The sequence below is a fragment of the Protopterus annectens genome, chromosome 5.part0, assembly GCF_019279795.1.
Source record: "Protopterus annectens isolate FY-2018-M chromosome 5.part0, PAN1.0, whole genome shotgun sequence".
Lineage (NCBI taxonomy): Eukaryota > Metazoa > Chordata > Ceratodontiformes > Protopteridae > Protopterus > Protopterus annectens.
In genome coordinates this window covers 876064361-876079098 of record NC_056735.1, presented here as the reverse complement: position 1 = coordinate 876079098, position 14738 = coordinate 876064361, and the positions used below count along the sequence as shown (strand labels likewise).

Sequence of the window (14738 nt, the reverse complement as noted above, 5' to 3'; positions counted from 1 at the left end):
TGAAAGATTAGTTTTTCATTGAACACATTGGTGTATATTAGTTAAGTACTTCTGATTCTGTGATTGATGTATTAATCAATAGGCTAACAGGGTAGGCTATTGCATCTGCTACGAGTTTTAGGTATTCAGAAGGGAGGTTGTCTGAGGAGAGGGAGCAAGATTTTAATTTGAGAAGAAGCATATTTATTAGAGAGGTGGGAACAGGTTGTAGAGTGAAAATAGGAGTTGCAGAGATAGCTGTGGAGGTTTCTTGGTTAAGAAAATTGTTAGTGCTGGTATTACTATTTAGTGCTTAAAGTGAGAGTAGATTTAGTGTCGAGGTAGAGTTTGTGTTTGCAGGGGGTAGTGTACAAGTTTAAGAATACTTTATGTGAAGTGGAAGTTAAAGATGTTATGTATTGCAGATGGATCTGTAAGGCCAAATCAGTACAGAAATATTTAAGTCATTATTGTATCCAGTATACTAAAAAGAAGTTCAAAACAATACCCAAAATAGAAACACAGTATAATCCAAAATATCAACACACAGCAGGGAGCATTTCTAAACAAATTGATCTGCTGTCCTTCAGTACTTCTTTGATATTTTGTTACAAAACATTCTGACATAAACAACTAGGTATTCAGCTACAAAAAAAAAAAAAAAAAACATCTATGACTATTGTTCTACCTTTAGGAGTTTCTGAGCAGCACTATAATGAATCTAACCACATCACTTTATTTCCTCCATTTTATGGCACATTTTCAATGGCATTGTGCAAATGAAAATCCACATTTGTTTTAGTAAAATATAAAAAATCTTTCTTGAAACATTAGTTTTTTATTTCCATTTTAAAACATAAAAACAGAAATAAATGTAAATTACTAAAAAGTATTAATGCATGCCAGTATTTCCAATATTTACTGCCTCAGCCAGAAGTCAATGTTATAGTCACCTCTTGACTTCTACAACTTTTACTGGTTTTCAAAACCATTATAATTTTTATGTCTTCTGCGTTTCATTCTGCTCTTTACACTCAGGCTCTAGCTATACTTGGATACAAGCTTTACAATAGATACTGATCTATGTAGTTTAATGACCACAGAAATCATTTTCAGTATGTTTATTTTTTGAACTTTAATCTCCATGCATTCATTTCTGCAGTCTCCCTCAAAACGTTATACACTTCCTCTATCTTGAGTAACTCTTGCTACTTCCACTTCTTTGTTGTTTTCCTACGTATCCAAGAGGATTTCACTTATTAATGCCCTTTCTGTCTTTTGGGGTCTTTCCAATTGCTGCAGGTGTCTGGTAAGGTACATCCCAAAAGGGGCATTGTACTCAATTATGGGCCTGATGAGGGATGAGTAAAGAGGCACGATGACCTCCCCTGATCTAGATGTGAATCCCTTCATGATTAGGTGGGCTATATAAAATGTTTTTCTAACTACTTTGGCCACGTGGTTGTCAAATGAGAGATTGCTATCAACTTGGGTACCCAGGTCCCTAATTACTTCTTCCATACTTAATGGATTACCACCTATGTGGTAATTTGTGGGCACTTTGTTTTTGCCAAAGGGGATGACTATACACTTTTTGGCGTTAAGCTTGAGGCCATGGCTCTGGCACCAGTTGTCTGTTTCTATGAGGCCCTTTTGTAGGATGCTTGTGTTGGCTGGAGAGTCGATTATGGAGGCCAGTTTGCAGTCATCTGCGAACTTGGTCAGCCACAGTCCTTCCGTGTTAGCCTGTACCTCCGAAAAAATATATACCGAACAAGAGAGGTCCCAGGACTGAGCCTTGTAACTGGTAACACCACTTGTAACTGGTTTGGAGTATGACATGGCTCCAGCAATTCTAACCATGTGGGTTCTGTCCCTGAGCCAGTTGGAAACCCATCTAGTGACATAGGGGTTTATATTTAAGCTGGTGAGCTTATCAATAATGCCCGAGTGGGGTATTGTATCGAAGGCTTTTGCAAGGTCCAGGTAGGCTGTGTGGACCACCTTCCCCTCGTCAATGGCCTTGGTGACTGTTTCAAAGAAATTGACCAGGTTTAAGAGGCAGGATCTGCCCTTAACAAAGCCGAACTGGGTAGGATCCAGTGTCTGTAGGTCCCAAATATCTTTATTTATGAGGTCCATGATGATCCTTTCCATAGCTTTGCAGACCAAGCTAGTCAGGCTTATGGGGGATAGTTTCCAGGATCCGTTGAGGCACCACCTTTGTGGAGAGGGACCACTGTTGCTGTACGCCACTCTTTGGGTACATATCCTGTAGTAAGGCTGAGATTGAACAGTAGTTTTATGTTTGGGTTTAGTTCTTCTTGGAGTTCATGTAGGCGCAGCCGGGACACCGTCTGGTCCCATTGATGCTGTGTTTTTGCTTTGGAGGCGGCTCTTACCTGAGCATCTGAGATGTCAGGGGGGCAGCACTCTGCTGGGATAGATATTTGCCCTTTTGGTGGGGAAGGGGGGGAGAAGTTTGCGCTGAACCCTTCAGCTAGGATGTTGGCAATGTCTGTGGGTTTGGTGTATTTTTTGTCATTTTGGACTAATTCTGAGCATATCTGGGAATTCCCACCCAGGTTCCTAACATAACTAAAGAAAGCCTTGTGATTATCCTTAGTGTCCTGTGCAATTTTTCTCTCGAAGCTGGGCCTAGACGATTTTATGAGTGCCCATAGTTTTTTGCTAGTACTGATCAGAGATGCCTTCCCTTTTTGGGATTTTGCTCTATCATGTAGTAGCTTCCTCCTTCTATTGTATAGTTTGTTTATGGCTGGGGGTCCACCAGACAGGACGCCTAACCTTGGAGGATTGGGTCTTGGTTTTATTTGGGATTGCATGATCCATGCATTCCTGAAGGTGTTCATAGAATGCGTTTATAAAGGATTCTGCGGTCTGGGCCGTATTTTCCACAGGCCCGGGGGCTTTGGGCTTTGAAGGATTTCACCTCGGTTTTGAGGAGTGTGAAATTTGCTTTAGAGAAGTTTTTCACTGTGGTTTTCTGGGCAGGGTCTGGGGTCGGGATGTGAATATCCAGTGAGAGTAGTTTATGGTCTGATCTTACCAGTGAGGGATACACTTCTGGTCTGGAGCATAGAGTCCCCATGTTGGTGATGATCAGGTCCAGTGTGTTTTCCCCTCTTGTGGGAGTGGCAACAAGTTGTTCCATAGCATTTGAGTTTATAAATTCTAGGAACCTTTGGGCTAGGGTATTGGAGCTAGAGTAATGCTCCCAGTCTATGTTAGGGTAGTTGAAGTCACCCAATATAATGGTGTTTGGAGAGACCTTCATAGTCTCCAGTGTTCTCAGGAAGGCCGAGTAGGGTTCCTGGGTTTGGGAGGGTGGTCTGTAGCAGGCTATAAACTGGAAGGCAGTTTTACCCACTTGTTAGTTGCACATGGATAGTCTCTGATGCTTCGTGCTGTGCCACCAACCTGGAGGTGTGGGTATCTTTGACGAATATTGATACTCCCCCTCCTTTTGTGGTTCGGTCCAAATTTTGGGGCCGAAAAACATGGTATGAGGTATAACCTGGTAGTGCTGGGGTGCTCTCAGGAGCCTTGAACCAGGTTTCTGTTACTGCACAGATATCGATGTTCTCCATGCTAAGGAGAGTTTCGAGTGTGTGCATCTTGAGGTTTAGACTTCTAGCATTGAGTAGCATTACTCTTAGTTTCTTATCCCTTGTAATACCTATGGAGGTGGATTTGTCTTTTGAGCCTTGCCTAAAAAAGGCACTATGGGGGTGGCAAGAGCCTTTGCCAATATCCGAAAGCCCAGGGGTGACAGGTGCAAGCCGTCCCTAGCGAAGCATTGTGATTTGTCGAGCATGTCATCCCAGGCAGACAGGCATTGGATCCCCTTTGAATGACACCAATACTTAAGCCAATTGTTGAAATTGATCATCTTGCCTTCATATTGTGGCATCATTCTTGGTGAGGGTAAGATGCTACTCAAGGTCAATGGTCATACCGGCCTGGGCTACATGCTCAGAGAGCTCCTCTATGTCTCTTTTCATGTAGTCCAGGCAGGTACGTCTCAGGTCATTCACACCAGCATGGACAATGACCGAGTCATATTTGTACTTACCTTGGAATGACCTGAGTGCTTGTGTTATGTGGCGGATCCTAGCACCCAACAGGCAGCTCACCATGACCTTCTCCTTGTTCAGCCTGGTGAGCGGGACGTCAGTGTACCTGACGATAGAGTCACCTATTACAAGTGTATCAGGTGTGTTGTTTAGCCTTAAGGGCTGTGACTGTTCGGCTGACTAGTTTTGCCTCATACTGTCTTCTATTCCTCTTCTTTTCTCTTTCAACTAAATACTTTGCACTATCCCATCCCTCTACCCCACTTTCCCTGGGAAAAGTAATCTATACTGGGGCCAAATTGCCTTCTGGGAGAAAGTACAGTTTTGTACCTACCATAAATGTAGATGTCCGAGAGGTATGCATCTGCAGTCCTAACAAATGGGTTGTCCTGGCCTCAGGCAGCCCTTCGGTCGGCCGGATTCCAAAGTCTTGTTCTGGCCTCGGCTGATGTCGCACTTCACCCGACGTCATAGCTGCAGTTCAGCGGGTATAAAGGCATCAGCCGACGCCATTTTCCTCAGTGTTTCTTGCCCCAGATGCCAGGTGCCCTCTAGGAAGGCTAAATTTGGACAAATGCAAATGTTTCCAAACAATAGAGAGCAAATAGAAATAAACATGTATATACATATATACAAACAAATACACCATAATAGATTCCCCCAGCTAGCTACAAGATGGGCAAATACCCTAGGAGTACCACAGAGGGGAAGGAGGGTGGGTAATCCTGACTGCAGATGCATACCTCTCGGACATCTACATTTATGGTAGGTACAAAACTGTACTATGTCCTTCAAGGATGCATCTGCAGTCCTAACAAATGGGTAGAATACCATAGCCAAACTGGGGGAGGAGGCACTAAGAATTTATGGTGTGGTTAAGATCCCTTGCAAAACAGCAGTGGCAAAACCTGCTTGGGATCTGGAGTATAAAGGTAGATTATAATGCTTGGCAAATGTATGCACGGAGCTCCAAGTAGCAGCCTCTAAAATGTCTTTGGTAGCCACTCCTCGTAAAAAAGCTGTAGTAGTGGCTGTAGCCCTTGTGGAGGGAGGTCTGATGTTTTCTGGAGTTGCCTTTCCATGAAAAGAGTAACAAAATCTAATGCAATTTCCTATCCATTTTGAGATTGTCTGTTTTGAAATTGCTTTTCCTTCCATTCCTGTTGCATATGCTACCAGAAGCTGGTCAGTCTTTCTATTGTTCTTGGTTCTGTCCAGGTAGTAGCGCAATTGTCTGTGTACATCCAAGGTATGCAGTAATCTTTCCCCCCTGTTCTGCGGGTTGGGGAAGAATGTTGGTAGGTGTATTGCTTGGTTTAATGATACCCTGGAAACCACCTTTGGCATAAAGGTAGGATTAGTTCTCATGGACACTCTATCTTGATGGAAGATAAGGAAGGGCTGTACTGCCATTAAAGCCTGTAATTCAGAAACCTGTCTAGCTGAAGTGATTGCAAGCAGGAATGCAGTCTTCCAGGATAAGTACTGTAATTCTGCCGTTGCTGCTGGTTCAAAAGGGGGAAGTGTCAACTTTTCTAACACAAAGTTCAAGTCCCATCTAGGCAATGGTGGTTTCCTTGGTGGCTTTACATTTTTAATTCCTCTGAGAAACTGCCTGAGTAGAGGTTGAGAGAAGACTGGAGGGTCCATGTTGTATGCTGCTGAAATTGCTGATGCATGAATCTTAATGGAGGAGTAAGACAGGCCATTGTGGAAAAGCTCTGCTAAATATTCCAGGATGTTAGCTATGTTTGCTAGTGATGCATCTACCCCTTTTGTTGCACTCCAAATGAGATATCTTTTCCATTTGGCTGAATAAGTTTTCCTTGTTGAGGGCCTGCGAGCCTCCAGGATAATGTCTTTAACCCTTTGAGATAAATCTTGGTTATTTTTCCTTATGTAATGTTCCAAGCAGCTAGCTGCAGGGTTTTCAAGCTTGGATGTAGGATTTTGAAGTTGTTCTGTGTTAGCAGAAGAGGTAGTAGGGGTAGAGGCCATGCATGTTCCCGGGACATACTCCTCAGTAGCGGGTACCAATGTTGCCTCGGCTAGTCTGGAGCTATCAAGATGATCCTCGGGTGTTCTTTGATCTTCAGGAGCACTTTGTGCATCAAAGGAAGAGGTGGGAATGCATATGCTGTCAGGTTTTCCCAACTGAAGGATAGGGAGTCCACCTTCCAAGCAAGTGGGTGGTATGTCCTTGTGCAGAATTTTTTCAATTGGTGGTTGTGTGGGGATGCGAACAGGTCTATTTCTGGCAATCCCCATTTCCTTGTGATGGTTTGAAAGATATCTGGATGCAGCATCCATTCGTGGGCATCCGTAGTGGTTCTGCTTAAGATGTCTGCTAGTATATTTTCTTTTCCTGGCACAAATATGGCCTGGAGGTGAATGTTGAGGCTCAGGGCCACATTCCAGAGGTCCATTGCCATCCGGCATAGAGGATATGAATGTGTGCCTCCCTGCTTGTTGATATACCACATAACTGTGGTGTTGTCTGTCCTTATCAGCAATTGAAGAAATGGTCCGAATGTCTGAATTGCCTGTTTTACTGCCAGCATCTCTTTTTGATTTATGTGTAAGTCCATCTGGTCTTGAGTCCATAAGCCTTGAATGCACTTGTCCACCATGTGCGCCCCCCAACCTAGGTCTGAGGCGTCCGTGGTGATAGTCTGGCTTGGGCGAGGCCTGTGGAAGGGCAGTCCTTTGTTCAATTGGCAGGCCTGGGCCCACCACTGGAATTCTTGTTTCAGGCATGGAATTATTGGAATTTGGGCTTCTAAGCTGTGTTTGTGCTGAGACCATAAATTCCTCAGGTACCATTGTAACTTCCTCATATGTAGTCTGGCATGCGGTACTAATATTATGCAGGATGCCATGTAACCCAGGGCTTGCAGGATTTTCCTTGCTGTAAGCTGGTTCTGTGTTGTTAATGCCATGAAATAAAGTGGTAGTTGCCTTTGTTTTTCTTCTGTGAGGAATGCCATCTGGTTTGATGTGTCCAGTTCTGCACCCAGGAAGGTTATCCTTTGGGATGGTATCAGTCTTGACTTTTTTGTGTTGACTGTGTATCCCAGGGCTTGGAGCAGGTGAATAACTTTTTTCAAATCTTTTGTTATTTTGTCTTTGCTGTCCGCTTGTAACAGGCAGTCATCCAGGTAAGGATAAATTTGAATTCCCTGAAGCCTGCAATGAGCAATTACTGATGCCAGGCATTTCGTGAATACTCTGGGCGCAGTAGATAAGCCAAAAGGCAATGCTGAGAATTGATAATGCTCTGATCCTGCAAGGAATCTGAGGTATCTTCTGCAATTTGGTCGTATGGGGACGTGCAGGTATGCCTCCTTGAGATCCAGAGTCACCAGCCAAGACTCCTTGCCCAGCATGGGAAGAAGTTGCTGTAGGGTCAGCATTTTGAATTTTGGAACAATAAGATATGTGTTTAGAGCAGACAGGTCGAGGATAGGTCTCCATTGGCTTTCCTTTCTTGGTACCAGGAAAAGCCTTGAATAAAATCCTTGTCCTTGTTCCATAGGCGGTACCTTTTCTATAGCTCTTAACCTTAGTAAGTGGTCTATTTGTTGTAGAGCGTTGGTTATTTGGTTTGGAGCTAGGTTTGGCATTCCTCTCTTCCTTGGAGGAGTATGGAAGTGAAACCTGTAGCCTTTGTCTATTGTCTGTAAAATCCATTTGTCTCCTGTAATATAATGCCAATTTGCTGAAAATAAGGCTAATTTTCCGCCTAAGGGTGCTCCCAGTTGTTCCCTGGTAGGCGGTTTCAGAGCTAAGTCACTGCGAATGTCCTGTGGAAGTGGTAGTGGTTGGATCTGTGGCAGTACTTCTCTGGCTGTTAGGCTGCCACTGACGTCCCCTGTAGGCACCTCTGGTTTGGCCTCTGCCTCTAGGGCGTCTATTCCTGCTTCTCTGTGCTCTAGTGGCGTCTGGAAAGGACCAATTCTTGGAAGGTCAGTTTCTACTAAACCTCGGAGGCTGGACCTGTAAGAAATCCTTGACTGTCTGGACAGATTTAGCTTTTTCTTCCACCTTCTTCAACACTTGCTGTGCAGGGGAACCAAACAAACTGTGCTTTTCCATGGGAGCATCTAGAAGCTTTGCCTTTACATGGTCTGGTAAGGATTTCTCTTTCAACCATGCATGCCTTCTGATCACTGTACCAGTCATAGCTGATCTAAAGGAAGCCTCCAGTGCATCATAGCCGCATTTTAAGGAATGATTACTGACCTGCTGAGAGTTATGCACCAAATCCTGAAGGGACTTACGGTCTAAAGGCTCAGGCGAGGAAAGTTTTTTAGTGAGCTGATCTAACAGGAATTCCTGATATTGAATCATGTGGAATTGACAATTTAAGGCTCTAGCCGAAAGAGTAGCAGAAGTATAAACTTTTTTACCCCATCTCTCCAATGCCCTAGATTCTCTTTCAGAGGGGAGGTTTTTTTTGGCAGAGGCAGCTGCTACAGCTTTGGGGCCCTGTGAAATAGTTTCAGGATCTGCAATAGGAGCCTTATACAAATGATAATGTGTGTCCGGAACCCTGTAGTATCTGTCGGGCTTAGCAGGGGCCAGAGGAAGTGAGTCAGGAGCAGTACAAGCATCATTAAAAGCATCATCCACAACTGTAAGTACTGGAGGAATAGCTAAGGGCCTATGCTGTGGTAAATGCAAAAAGGTCCTAAGCCTCTTCCTAGAGTCTGAAAAATCCTGGCCCTGCCATTGGAATTGTTCCCTCATAGCATGCAAGGTTTCCCCAAAAGAAAATTCCTCAGGAGGAGAGGCAGAAGGTATGGAATCCTCTGCATCAGTGTCCTCATAAGGAGAATAAGGGCCTTCTGGAGGGTTTGCATTTTCTGAATCATCAGAACAGTAATCTGAAGAAACTGGCTCAGGGGGCTCTGCTCTAGGCCTCTTCTCTGGAGGTGGGTGAGAGGCCCTGTCAGGGTGAGACTGGGTACCCCTGATCAAAGAAATGAGATCCTCTGCTAGACTAAGCATTTGAGTACTAGAGGTAGGCCTGTGAGTGGGGGTTTTAGCAGGCACGGCCTTAGAAGATTTAGCTGCTTTGGCCCTGGCAAAAGCCTTAATTGACATGGAGGCAGGGGGCCTAGCAGCTCCACGTGTTGGAGTAGATACATCAAAGGGGATAGTATCTGACAAGTCCTGAGAAACTGTAAGAGTAGGAGGAATTTCCGTAGCAGATTCAGCCATCAGCCGAGGCCAGAACAAGACTTTGGAATCCGGCCGACCGAAGGGCTGCCTGAGGCCAGGACAACCCATTTGTTAGGACTGCAGATGCATCCTTGAAGGACATCTTCAATTTCCAATTCAGTGTTTCTCTTTATCCTCAACATGCAAGGCATTCACCCCCGGTTAAAACCCATGTTTAACTCACAGATGTCCTCAATGGCAGATTAAGTGAGCCTTGGGCCCTCAGCCATTCTCAAATGATGGCACCCTCTCGCACATACAGACATTTTTTATTTTGAACCATACATAACTGCTTGTATTCTTTTGGCTCATTTACATTCAACTTCCTGATCAAAGATCAGTCAAACTGTTGCCATTGTATTTCCTCAATGTCCGTCTCCATTAATTGCAGCCACATGAGTATATACCTCTGAAATGTCTAATCATCACAAAAAATAAGAGCAGCTACAACAAGCATCTCCACTTGCATTACACAAATGCAAAACTGCATTGTCATGAATTTCCTGAAGGATATGAACTCTGAACAGTCAAATGTTTATCATCATTTAGTGACTGCAGCCCTGAATGATTTGCCAGAAAAATCATGGACTTTATGAGGGGAGTACTAAAAAAATGAGGCAAAGTAAGGGATATTCTGTGAAATCAGAGAGTTTCAAATTTGTCTCACACAACCCCCCCAGCATAGAATAAATATGTATTTTTTATTTTACTCACTTGTTGATCAGGTAATGCCACTGGAGAAATCTTCCCTTTTCAGGAGTGAGCTGGGAGCAATGACTTTTCTCAGTTACATAGTTGTCAAATGAAGGTGGAAGGAATCAAAGCATGTATACTGGTACAGGAAGCAGCTCATTAACAGCTCAGAGCTTCAGTCCTCTGCACTTAATCCAGTCTTTTTCACAGAATTGCACACTAGTCCTGGAAAGACATATTTTAAAATAAGAAAAGATGTTATACTATTTTCATCCACAGCAAACCCCTCCCCATTTAATGAATGTAATCCACAGTGATTTGCTATAAAACATTATGGTACCAGTTCATAGGTTCATAGGTTTATACTAGGCTATCTGCCCCAAGGCATTTATAAGCCTAGCCCAAATTTTTGTGGCTTACGCCACCCCTTATATGAAAAAATACTGTGCCCATTAGTTTGTTGTGCCTCTGTCCAGCAGTGACACAGAGATGATTCCCGGGGTAAACCTACGATCTCCCATCCACAGGTCTAGATTTCTCTTGAACAGAGTCAGCGAGGTGCTCTGCCTCACATGGACCGGGATTTTATTCCACAGCATAGGGAGTCTCTGAGTGATAAATCTATCCCTCCAGCACGTCCTATTTATATCCGTGCTAAGGTTTAAGTCGCTTGCTCTAGTGGTTTTGGTGGATTTGGATTTTTTGAGGTGGAGCATGTCCATTAATTCTGGGTTGGACATGGCCTTGTATGTCAGGCACATGTCACCTCTGAACAGACGGTATGCGACTGAATAGAGCTGGAGTTTCTTCAATCTGGCAGCATATGACAGATTTTGGAGTCCCTTTATCCTTTTGGTGAGGAACTTTTGGGGTCTCTCCAATTGCTGCAGATGTCGGGTGAGATACATCCCGAATGGGGCATTGTACTCGATCATTGGTCTGATAAGTGAAGAGTACAGGGGAACAATGACCTCACTATGGTCTGATAAGTGAAGAGTACAGGGGAACAATGACCTCACTAGATCTGGATGTGAATCCCTTCATGATCAGGTGGGCAATGTAGAAGGTCTTTCTAACCACTTTAGCAACGTGAGTGTCAAAAGAAAGGCCACTGTCAACCTGGGTCCCCAGGTCCCTGATAACCTCTTCTGTGCTTAGTGGATTGCCACCTATATGGTAGCTTGGGGTTACCTTGTTTTTCCCGAAGGGTATGACTATACATTTTTTGGCGTTTAACTTCAGGCCATGGCTCTGGCACCAGCTATCTGTTTCCGTGAGCCCCTTCTGAAGGATATCCGTGTCCGATGCACTTTCCACTATGGAAACCAGTGACAGTTTTACCTTCCTTTCACACAGTCACAAGAGAATAAATACTCCAATGTGTTTTCATACAAATGCACACTAGCCCTGTGCAGCCAGATGATGAAACAGTAAAAGGGTGAGCTGCTTTCATCCAGAGCTAGCACTTCTGCTCTCTATTTAGTGGCTACATTTCTCAGTGGAAAGGCATAGACCAAAACATGCAAAAATCAGGGAAGCTTCTCTAAGCAAATGGCAAGCTGCTTTCAGTCAAAGCCAGCCTGCAGTCTATAGCTCTCATTGTCTTTCCCTATGAATCAGAGACAAAGCCAAAAAGCAATGAGAGAGAGAGAGAGAGAAAGGGGTAAATTTTAAATATTACTGTAATTCACTAGCAATATTCTCAAGGAAACAGGTTTTGCATCAGCATGCATTTTCTTATAGAATAAAAAGTATGAAATTCTAATATCTGGGAATACTGACTTGTCGTTAACTCTATTAGGTCTAACATCAAAAGATCTTCTATTTCAAAATATATATATTAAAAAAAAAGTTTTCCACTACTATGATTTTTAAAGGCCAGTGCTGCAATGTTTAATGTTCAGAGCTTAGAATTAGAGCATTGATGTTTGAGCATTAATGCTACCATGGAGGCCTAAAGTCCTTGTAGTGAAGAGGCCGACACTAAATTTTTTACTTTCAGAAATTAAAAACAAAAGTCATGATGGTGTAATTTGTTACTGCTTGTAAAAAGAACATTAGGACATTCTATAGAACATACTTCTCTTCAGCTATGAGGTGTGCATATCACTATAATGTTTTATCTACAATTTTAGCATTGTTCCACCTAGATTAATAGATTTTCATCAAAAAGATATTTTAAAGAAACATACATTAATAAAGAACTGAATGAAGTCCTATACAATTGCTCCTTATCAGTAACTATATGAAGTATAACATAAGGAAATATTCTGTTTTGAAAAAAAAAATAAAGTGTCCTTTTTCTTACCCCCCTTGATATGTTTTTTTAAAAGTTAAGTGCATTCATTTTTAATACTCAGGAATCAAGTGGTTGGTTTAAAATAAAAGCTGTCTAACTTTGGATAAAAGAAATACACTTTTCCAGTGCCACTTTACTGTCTGTTTACCTGCATGCAGTTAGTCGTATTATTTTTTTTTTTAATTAGTCACATTTCAGTACCATCTAAGCTTTCTAATCTTATAAAAAGGGCTGAACTGGCAATAGAATCTTTTTTTATTATTTTATTTTCAGTACTTTATTGGCTGTTTTCTCACATAAAAGTAGTACAGCAATATAGTTTATCAGAACATGACTCAGTCGCTTATCCACACAACATTTCCCACCCCAGTGATTATTTAAAATAAGTACATTCTAAAATATCTTATTATTAATATCTATCTTATTATGATTCACAACCTCTTTGAACCTAGTCCTCATAACTGGTTCCCATTTTTTTGTTACAGCTCTTTATCAAATTTTAACATTTTAACTACTGCTGCTAGATACTGTACTCACAACTGCTTTAGTCGGAAGGCTTAAAGTGCTGCACATTTGCACCTATCAGCCTCTTATCATTGAAAATCACATTCCTTTATGGGGACAAAGGCCCAAATTAGATTAGGGACATACCAAACTATATGGTCAAAAATCTCACAAAGCAAAGGAATCACTAATGGTGCACAGGCAGAAACCATCCAGGTAATGATTTCTTATGGAAAACAGTAGCTGTACTAATCTTCAGCATCTTGTGATTCAGACACTTGACACTCAAGAATTTGGACTTGGCCTCCTGTACATATTCACCTCTAAATTCCCTTAGAACATTAACAGAACAGCTTTTGCATCAACATGCATTTTCTGAAGAATAAATATGAAACTATAACATATGACATTATTGACTGACTGTAATCTTCAGAGATTTACCATAAAATCAAAATTTTATATGAGGGACAGGGTAAAGGGAATCCAGTGTCTGTCAGCCTGGGATGACATGCTCGATAAGCCGCGTTGCTTAGCAAGAGACGGCTTGCACCTCTCACCCCTTGGCTTTCGAATACTGGCCAAGGCTCTTGCTGCCCCCATAGTGCCTTTTTTTAGGCAAGGCTCAAAATTCAAACCCACCTCCGTAAACAGCACAAGTAAAAAACTGAGGGTTATGCTATTCAACGCCAGGAGTTTAAATCTCAAAATGCATGCGCTCGAAGCACTCCTAAGTATGGAGAACGTCGACATCTGTGCAGTAACTGAAACCTGGTTCAAGGCTCCAGAGAGCACTCCAGAACTATTGGACTACAACTCATACACATTTCGGCCACAGAACACGGACTGAAACACAAAAGGAGGGGGTGTATCCATATTCATCAAGGATACCCACACCTCCAGGTTAGTGGTGCAGCATGATACCTCTGAGATCATCCATGTGCAACTAACATCGGGAAAATCTGCAATGCAAATTGTGGCCTGCTACAGATCACCCTCCATGACCCAGGACCACCATTCCGCCTTTCTGGAGACACTGGAAAACATGAAGGTCCTACCGAACACCCTGATCTTGGGAGATTTCAATTACCCTACCATTAACTGGGAAAACTACTTGAGTACAAACTCCCAGGCTCAGCGCTTCCTGGAATTTATCAACTCAAAATGCCCTGGATCAGCTGGTAAACTCCCCTACCAGAGGCCACAACATATTGGACCTGGTCATCACCAACATGGGCGACAGGTGCTCCGCACCAGAGGTCAACCTGTCACTGGTTAGATCAGACCATAAACTAAACTAATCACTCTGGATGTCCACACCCCACCACCACCCCCAACCAAGGAAAACACAGTGAAAAACTTTTCTAAAGCAAACTTCACCTTAAGTCAGAGGTGGTAAGTTTCACAGCCCCCCCACGCTAAAGGATAACACTGCCCAAGATGCAGAATCCTTTACAATTGCACTCTATGAGCACCTACAAGGATGCATGGATTGTGCCATCCCTAGCAAAACCAAGACTCACTCCCCTAAGAGAAGAAAACCAGTCTGGTGGACCCCTGCCATAAACAGATTATACAACAAAAGGAGGAAACTAGTTCAGAAAAAAAGCAAATCCCAAGAAGGAAAGACATCCCTGATCAGTATCAGTAAGAAACTAAGGTCCCTCATAAAATCATCCAAGGTTAAGTTCGAAAGAAAAATAGCCAAGGACTCAAAAGATAAACCACAAAGCCTTCTTTAGCTATGTCAAAAATCTAAGTGGCAACTCGCAGATATGCTCTGAGATAGTGCAAAATAGCACAAAATATACTGAACCTACTGATATTGCCAACATACTGGCAGATAGATTCAGTGCAAACTTCACCTCCCTCTCACCTTCAAAAGAGCCCACAACAATACCGGAAAAGTGTAGTGTCCTGAGAAGCACGGGTGAAAACAGCCCTTT

At 42.8% G+C, this 14738-nt stretch overlaps 1 protein-coding gene across 2 annotated transcripts in view; it reads right to left on the bottom strand.

The window, feature by feature from the left end:
• XRRA1 (X-ray radiation resistance associated 1) overlaps window positions 1–14738 on the bottom strand; it is a 1524348-nt gene that overhangs the window by 1481868 nt on the left and 27742 nt on the right. Inside the window, exon 2 of one of the 2 annotated variants that reach the window (XM_044072671.1) lies at window positions 10014–10217. The exons of the other annotated variant lie outside the window; for it this stretch is intronic. The gene's annotated coding sequence lies outside the window, so the exon portion shown is untranslated. The remainder of the gene's footprint in view (window positions 1–10013; window positions 10218–14738) is intronic. 2 annotated transcript variants of the gene reach the window in all.